General features: G+C 53.8%; 1 protein-coding gene across 1 annotated transcript in view; it reads right to left on the reverse strand.

The window, feature by feature from the left end:
• Nucleotides 1–8,190, reverse strand: part of YES1 (YES proto-oncogene 1, Src family tyrosine kinase) — a 64,393-nt gene extending 56,203 nt beyond the window's left edge. The window contains exon 1 of the mRNA XM_054179692.1: nt 7,989–8,190. The gene's annotated coding sequence lies outside the window, so the exon portion shown is untranslated. The remainder of the gene's footprint in view (nt 1–7,988) is intronic.
• Nucleotides 8,191–8,735: the final 545 nt, after the last annotated feature.

The raw sequence follows: 8,735 nt of genomic DNA on the forward strand, positions 1-8,735 counted from the left end.
GAAATTTGCATTAGGAAAAAGAAAATAAATCCCTGGAAGTATTGAAAGATTTTCTCTCAAGAGAAAGCCCCCACAAGTGAGCAAGAGGCACTGGCACACGCAGCTTCATTCTCGTACCAATGGAGGGTCACACCTCTGAGGAAATGTGAAGTGCTTCAGATGAACTCTGGGCACCATAAGGTCACAGACCATAAACACTGAGTCAACAGCCCCAGAAGCAGTGAAGGGTTCTGCTGACACACTGTTTGCAGCTGAAGAAGTAATGGGAAAGGGGACGGAACAAACTTGCCATAAACACCATAAACTCTCCTCTCTTGACATCACAGAACGTTAGAAGTTGAAAGGAACCTCCAGAGATCCTCCAGTCCAAGCCCCCTGCCAGAGCAGGAGCACCCAGGGCAGGGCACACAGGCACACATCCAGGTGGGCTTTGAATGTCTCCAGGGAAAGAGACTCTACGACCTGTCTGGGCAGCCTGCTCCAGGGCTCAGCATCCTCACAGTAACAAAGTTTTTTCTTCTGTTCCCACAGCTCCTCCTCTGCTCCAGCTTGCCCCCAGTGCCCCTTGTGCGGTGCTTGGACATCCCCGAGCAGAGCCTGGCTCCAGCCCTGCACACCTTTTCAGCCCGGGTGCTCTCTCGGGAACACCCCGGGACCAGAGCCTCGGCCAGGGACAAACTGCTCTCTTTTTCGATCTACGGGGCAGCGGGCCCAGCGAGCGGCACCCCGGCACTCGGCTGGGTTCGGCGCTGCTGTTTCTCCACGTGGCTGCTGCTTGGGCCCGCTCGGGCTCGCTACATTACCAGCCGCGGCGCTTTTAACGCCGCCGGTGGCTCGTTTCAGCCCGGCTTCTCACGCAGTTGTTCTACAACTTTGTCCTGCAGGTCCCGTGGGCAGGGCTGGCCATGGTGGTAGCTTGGCACAGTAACTCCTTTAAAAAAATCAGTCTCGACTCAGACTGAGGGGGAATATAAGCAGGTAGGTAGATGTCATAAGCAAGAGGTAGGTGTCCAGGCATCCGGCTGCAGAGAATGCTGGAGCCTGGCACTTGAGATGCAGGGTAGTGGGGGCAACTCTTGCATAAGGTGTGAGCAGATGGACTATCTGCTTAACCTGGTATCCAGACTGAGGGACAAGGTTGCTAGTCTTAGAGATGAACCAGAGGAGGAAAGAGATGAACCAGAGTAAGCAGGCTCTGCAGGCTCCCCCAGCAGAGGCTGGTTATCCAAAAAGCAGAGGGGAATGGACACAGGTTCCTCTCAAAAGACACAAGGTACAACCTCCATGCCTCCCCTCACCTTCCCCGCTGCTCTTGGAAAACAGGTATGGGGCACTGGAAATCAAGGGTGAGGTGATCCTGATGCCAGAGGACACACCATGAGGCTAAACAGCCTAAGGTTAAACAGCCTAAGGCAAAGCAGCCTAAAGTTAAGCAGCCTTCCCCTGGCATCAGGACCTGCTCCCTCAAAAAAAAGAGGAGGGTAATTGTTATTGGTGATTCCCTTCTGCGGGGAACGGAGGGCCCCATATGTTGGCCAGGCCCATCTCATAGGGAACTCTGTTGTCTCCCAGGAGCCCAAGTTAATGATGTTACCAGAAGGCTACCTAGCCTGGTGCAACCCTCCGACTACTACCCCTTACTAGTTATGCAGTTAGGGAATGATGATGTTGCAACCAGAACTCCCAGGGCTATCAAAAATGACTTCAGGGCCCTGGGAGATCTGGTTGAGGGGTCAGGTGCACAAATAATATTTTCATCAATACCCTTAGTTGCAGGAGGGAATACCATAAGGAACAGGACAGCAGCCATAGTCAACAAGTGGCTTAGAGGCTGGTGTAGTCAAAAGACTTTTGGGTTTTTTGATCTTGGAGTACTTTCTACTGCACCAGGTCAGCTGGCAACAGATGGAGTACATCTGTCCCAGAGGAAGGGAAAGATCAGAGTGTATGAGAATGGCCTATCCCTCAAAGGGAAAAATATTCTAGGAAGGGAATTGGCAGGTCTCATTGACAGGCATTAAACTAGATTCAAAGGGGCAAGGGGCTGAAAGTAGTCCCCTCAGGCAAGAGTCTGAGGGAGATAAGCTAGAGTCAGAGGTGAAACCAGCAGCCCAGCTGCAGTGCATGTACACTAATGCACGAAGCATGGGTAACAAACAAGAGGAGCTGGAAACCTTGTTACAGCAGGAAAGTTATGATGTAGTTGCCATCACAGAGACGTGGTGGGATAGCTCACATGACTGGAGCAGGCTTTTCAGGAGAGACAGGCAAGGAAGAAGGGGTGGAGGGGTGGCCCTGTACATCAGGGAGGCACTAGATGCCATTGAGATGGAGATTAGGGACGATCAGGTTGAGTGCTTGTGCGTAAGAATTAGAGGGAAAGATCGGCAGGGCAGGCATCCTGGTTGGACTCTGTTATAGACCACCCAACCAGGATGAAGATATTGATGAGTCATTCTATAGGCACCTTAAGGCTGTCTCAAGATCACCTGACCTTGTCCTTATGGGCGACTTCAACCTGCCTGACATCTGCTGGGATCTCAACACAGCAGAGAGGAGACAGTCTAGGAGGTTCTTAGAGTGCATGGAGGACAGCTTCTTGTCCCAGGTGCTGCGTGAGCCTACCAGGGGTAAGGCTCTGCTTGACCTCCTCTTCACCAACAGGGAAGGACTGGTGGGTGATGTGGTGGTTGGAGGCTGTTTAGGGGCGGGTGATCACGAGATAACTGAATTTTCAGTATTTGGTCAAGCTAAGAGGGGCAGCAAGAAGACCTCCACTCTGGAATTCCGGAAGGCAGACTTCAGGTTACTCAAGGAACTAACTCAGAGGGTTCCTTGGGATAAAGCCCTTAATAATAAAGGGGTCCAGGAGACCTGGACCTGCTTCAAGGAAGAACTGTTGAAGGCGCAGGAACAGGCTGTGCCAACATGCCGGAAGATGAGCCCCGGGGCAGACGGCCAGCCTGGATGGGCAATGAACTTTTAATAGAGCTAAGGGATAAAAAGAGGGTGTATCATCTTTGGAAGAATACTTCAGACCCATCAACCAATCCAACCCACCTAAACAACTAAGCCATGGCACCAAGCACCCCATCAAGTCTCCTCCTGAACACCTCCAATGATGGTGACTCCACCACCTCCCCGGGCAGCCCATTCCAATGGGCAATCACTCTCTCTGTGTAGAACTTCTTCCTAACATCCAGCCTGAACCTCCCCTGGCACAGCCTGAGACTGTGTCCTCTTGTTCTGGTACTGGCTGCCTGGGAGAAGAGACCAACATCCATCTGTCTACAACCTCCCTTCAGGTAGTTGTAGAGAGCAAGAAGGTCTCCCCTGAGCCTTCTCTTCTCCAGGCTAAGCAACCCCAGTTCCCTCAGTCTCTCCTCATAGGGCTTGTGTTCCAAACCCCTCACCAACTTTGTTGCCCTTCTCTGGACACTCTCCAGCATGTCAACCTCCTTCCTAAACTGAGGGGCCCAGAACTGGACACAGTACTCGAGGTGTGGCCTAACCAGTGCAGTGTACAGGGGCAGAATGACCTCCCTGCTCCTGCTGGCCACACTGTTCCTGCTGCAGGCCAGGATGCCATAGGCCCTCCTGACTGCCTGGGCACACTGCAGGCTCATGTTCCGCCTACTATCAACCAGCACCCCCAGGTCCCTCTCTGCCTGGCCGCTCTCCAGCCACTCTGACCCCAGCCTGTAGCACTGCCTGGGGTTGCTGTGCAGAACCTGGCACTTGGATGTGTTAAATCTCCTGCCCTTGGACTCTGCCCATCTGTCCAGCCTGTCGAGGTCCCTCTGCAAAGCCTCTCTACCCTCCAGCAGATCAACTCTGCACTGCAGGTAAGAACAACTGAATCAAACCCCCAGGTCTTGGCCACAACATTTGATGCAGCCAAGGACTTACTTCCCAAGAACCCCTGTGGCAGTATCCCACTGAGCTGCAGGGCCAACAGTCCTCACAGGAGACCCCCAGCTCGAGGGCTCGTTACAGCCAAAACAATCTTGAAACCCAGGTACCTACCCAAAGTGACAAAGGAAAGAGGATTTCCCACCCCACTTACAGTTATCCTCTATTTTTTCCACCAATGTGTGTTTAAATCTAAAGGGAACAAAACTCAGGCACAAGTAATTACTTGTAGCTACTTAATCTCTAGCGTTAAGGTCACCATCATCTTCACCTCTGAGCCTGCAATCAGCCATGCATCTTCACCTATGGGTGCAGTGCCTCCCATTTCAGCAACTTCCTATGGTGTCAGGATCTGCTCTGAAGCACTGGCATTAGAATAGAATAAAATTAACCAGGTTGGAAAAGGCCTTGGAGATCATCCAGTCCAACCTATCACCCAGCACCATCTGATCAACTAAACCATGACACCAAGTGCCTCAGCCAGGCTCTTCCTAAACACCTCCAGCGATGGTGACTCCACCACCTCCCTGGGCAGCACATCCCAATGGCCAATCTCCCTTTCTGGGAAGAACTTCTTCCTAACATCAGCCTAAACCTCCCCTGGCAGAGCCTGAGACTGTCCTCTCGATTGTCAAGGATAAACCTTCTTCAGTGGAACTGGCAGAAAGAATGACCTCTTAAAAACTAAACTTCTCCTACAGTTAGTTGACAGCCCCCTTTAATAGGGACTGTTTTTCCCTACTAAATCTAGCACGCAGAATTTATCCAGGTTTGCCTTCAAAACCTGGCACCTTGATAACATAGTCTGGAATCCTACAGCTCTAAAGCCTTGGCTTGAATGCAGCTGGAAACTGCAGTGATTGAAGGGAGCTACCATATGGCAACCATAAAGCAGGTTGTATTAAAAAAAAAGAATTCGAAGGGAAAGTGTCTGCCACATCACAAACCCCAACTACAAACCAGCATCTCACTGCCATTCTCAAGGAGAACAAAGAAATGAACACCAAGAAGGAGCTATCGACTTGTATTTGAAGGTGGTTACTCCAGGGCACAAATAAAACCGTTCTGTGAGAACCTTCACTTCTCACTCACTAACCCACCTGAGCCATCAGCTGCCAGACTTCCAGTACCAGAAGCCCAAAAGCTTTCATGAGAGCTTCAGAGTACCCACAGACTACACCCTCACACAGGTGTGCTGCCTGGCGTGATGCAGCAGCGAGGCCCTGCTCAGAAGGGCTTCTGTGGTAACGCTGCCACCGGTTTCCAAATGAACCTCAAGGGCTTAGTCAAACTGTGATCAAAGCATGAGGCAAAGCAGCTGGGGCCAAGGAGGGAATACAGATCAAAGTGTGGAGTTCTTCTAGCTAACAATCTGAACACAGGGAATTATCCATGGAAAAACAGCATCATGGAATGGGTTGGAAGGGACCTTGAAGCTCATCCAGTTCCAACCCCCTGCCATAGGCAGGGACACCTCCCACCAGCCCAGTTTGCTCAAGGCCTCATCCAGCCTGACACCTCCAGGGAGTGGACATCCATAGCCTACTTGGGCAACCTGTTCCAGGGTCTCTCCACCCTTACTCTAAAGAATTTCTTCCTAATCTCCAGTTTAAATTGCCCCTCCTCCAGCTCAAAGCCCTTGCCCCTTGTCCTGTCCTCCCCAGCTTTTCTGTGCATCTATAAATACACATCTTTTGTCCACAGACAGTCCACAGAGAACAGGAAACCCACGCAGCTACTTTGTTCATGAAGTAAACTTTGCCCCCATGGCCTGCCATGTCCCACAGCACTGTCACATGACAGCAACCAGCTCCTGGAGGGCACAGCACCCATTCCACTCTTTGGGAATCCCAGCTGCAAATGAAGACAAGAACCCCAGACTGTTAACTGTAGCTCCTTAGGAACTGTGTCACACAACAAAGATTATTTTTCTAGCTCTTTCAAATAATGCATCAAGTTAAATATACTTTCAGCTTTGTCATTTATCTCACAGCCAAAGAACTGTTGTGAGACAATAAATATTCCTCTGAAAAATCTCTCTTTATAGCATGAAATACAGATTAAGCTACCTTGGGCTCACTGCTCTCGTTCCAAAGGCAGCTCTTCAGATTTCCAAGAGTGGCACTGGGCTCCAGATACCAAGAAAGATGACTGAAAACTGGCCCAGGAGCTCTGCCAGCTCCACAACAGGGAGGCTCCATTCCCTGCATCACCTGCTACCTTGAGGTAAGCATTGCTATGAACTCTGCAGCGTGTGCACCGTAAGCTCTCTTCTACTTGCTTGCTCACATCCACAAATTTTGTAGGAATTTCTCACCTGAGACCTCAGCTACCAAACTGGTTAGAAATCAGCTAGCAGCCAGAATAGTTCTTAGAGGGACTGACAGCACAGGTACTGCAGCTGCATTTGAGCCATGCTTCCTGAGGAAACAGAGCTAAGGAAACCCATGGAATGATTAATAACAACCACTGCTACAAACAGTTCTCACCCTTTCCCACACCTGGGAGCACTGAAGCTTTTTACTCCAACATTCAACTCAGTGCTCAAGCTGCTTGCTTTCTGTTCCTGTCACAGATACTCTCTGGTCCCAACCTTGGACATCCTGGCTATGCAAAACACACCCAGGATCTCCACTCAATGCTTATGTTCAGCAGCAACTTCCTATGGCTAAACTTACAGACACACAGCAGAAACAGGGGTGGAAGGGCAACATTTGATTGTGTGGATGGGAAGAATTCCTACATCTAGGAAGCCTGCAGAAGCAGAGGGTTGTGGTAAATCCCTAACACACTGACAGTGTAACTGACAGGGGAATTTTATTAGAAATTCCTTTTCCAGGGCTTACTTCCCAGACACAAACAAACAAAAGCCTCCAACGTAAACTTTTAGATCTCGCTTGCAAAATTTGCCTGCAATTTCATTTTCCTGCCTATGGATTATTAAGCAAAAGACAACATTCCCTGGCAACATGCTACAAGTTTTAAACCGATTTTGGACTATCCTGATGGTTAAAGTAAATCCAAACACCTATTTCGTCATTTCTGCTTAGGTTACACGCAGCAGGTATGCCTGAACGCACCTTCTTAGCAGCCATGAGGTTCAGAACTATTGATAACCCAGTTTTCTCATTCCCAGGGGCCTGCACCCACACGCACACCAGACGTGGACCGGCCCGTTCCGACGGAACGTTTCTTTGCAATATCGCGTCCAGGAGCCGCCAGGCTGGCCTGGCCCCGGGGGGTGTGCACAACTCTGCGCAACAAACCTGCAGCCGCACACAGCACCGCAAGCCACCCGCAGGCTCTTCAGGAACAGGGGCCTGTGGGTGTCCAACACTTTATTTTTCTTTAACCGTAAGAAAGATGAAGAGGCTTGATGAAATATGATGACTGAACACTAATGACTCAGAAATTTAAAGCAATCGTGCTCCACCTGCTCGAAGCAAGGATACCAACCAGATCAGAGGGCGAAAAAAACATTACAGCAATCAACTCCTTACAGGCCAAGTCACAGGCGGCTCGGAAAGCAATTCCCTGAATTTCGGTCTTTCACATCCGTCTGCCGAGCGGTACCTGCACCCCACCGCCCGCGCCCGGGACCTGAAGCGGCCAGGGCTCACGCCGAGCACAGCTCACGCCGAGCGCCGACCCCGGGGGCAACCAGCAGCCTCCCGCAGAGCGCCGCGATGGCGGCAGCCAGCCGGGAAGGGGCCGCGGAGGGAGCCCGGCGGTGGGGTGCAGGCACAGAGCTCCCCCTCGCAAGCTTCCCCGCTGCCCAGCCCTCACAGCCAGCCCGGCCCGGCCCCAAGCGGCACGGAACGCCGCGGCTCCCACCCGCCCGCTCCCTCGGCCCCGCGGGCGCGGGCCAGGAAGAAAGTTGCCGAGAAACTTTCTGCAGCGGAAGGGGCCGGGGATGAGGCACGCGGGGCCCCTGCCCGGGGCGCGGCGGCGGGGCGGCGCGGCGGGGACAGGCCGGGGGCGGGCGGTCGGGGCCTAGCGCTTCGGCGGGCGCCGCCATCGCGGCCGCCTCTCCCGCGAGGCAGGGAGCGGGGCCGCGGCCGCGGCCGAGTCCTCACCTGCCTCTCCTCGGCGCGGCGGGTGGGAGACGGTGGGGGCAGAGATGGAAGCAGGACCCCCCCCCGCTCCTCCCGGAGCCGCGGCGACCCGGGGAGGGAAGGGGGGGAGGAGGGGAAGGGAGGAGGGACGAGGAACGGGAGAAGGGAGCAGGGCGCTCCGGTGCGTGCGGGGAGCCGGAGCCGTGCTGCGCGAGCAGGCGGAGCCTCCCCGCCCCTCCGGCCGGGCCCCGGCGGGCCCCGCGGCCCCTCCTCCGCCGCGCTCGTGCCCGCCCCCGCGGCCGCGCTCGTGCCCTCTGGGAGCGGCTGGCCGCGCCCGAGTCCGCGGCGCTGTGCGCGGAGCCAGCACGGCGGAGGACCGAGGCTTTACCCTGCGGGATCGGCGGCGGGCAGCCGCCCCTTCCTATCTTTATCTGTCCGGCCTGGACTTGCGTTGGGTCTTGGGGATCTGCGTCGGGATAAATACAAGGGGGGTCCCGAGCCGCTTCCCACGGTGCCGAGCGAGTGGCCTCGGCAAGTCTCTCTCGGCAGAAAAGCTGAACCTGAAGGATTTCGGCAGCAGAGCCCTTCGTCGCGGTGCGGGAAAGGCGAACAGAATAACTGAACGTCCTCAACCAGGCACCTCCAGGTGGGCCACGGCTTAGACTCGGAAAGTTTGGGTTCTTTGGGTCAGACGCAAAGCTTGTGGCTTGCGGGCGCTGCGGGCACTTGGGGCTGCAGCTGGCGCTGAGCCGCCTCTGGGGCTCGCAG

Source organism: Dryobates pubescens, chromosome 3, assembly GCF_014839835.1.
Source record: "Dryobates pubescens isolate bDryPub1 chromosome 3, bDryPub1.pri, whole genome shotgun sequence".
Classification (NCBI taxonomy): Eukaryota; Metazoa; Chordata; class Aves; order Piciformes; family Picidae; genus Dryobates; species Dryobates pubescens.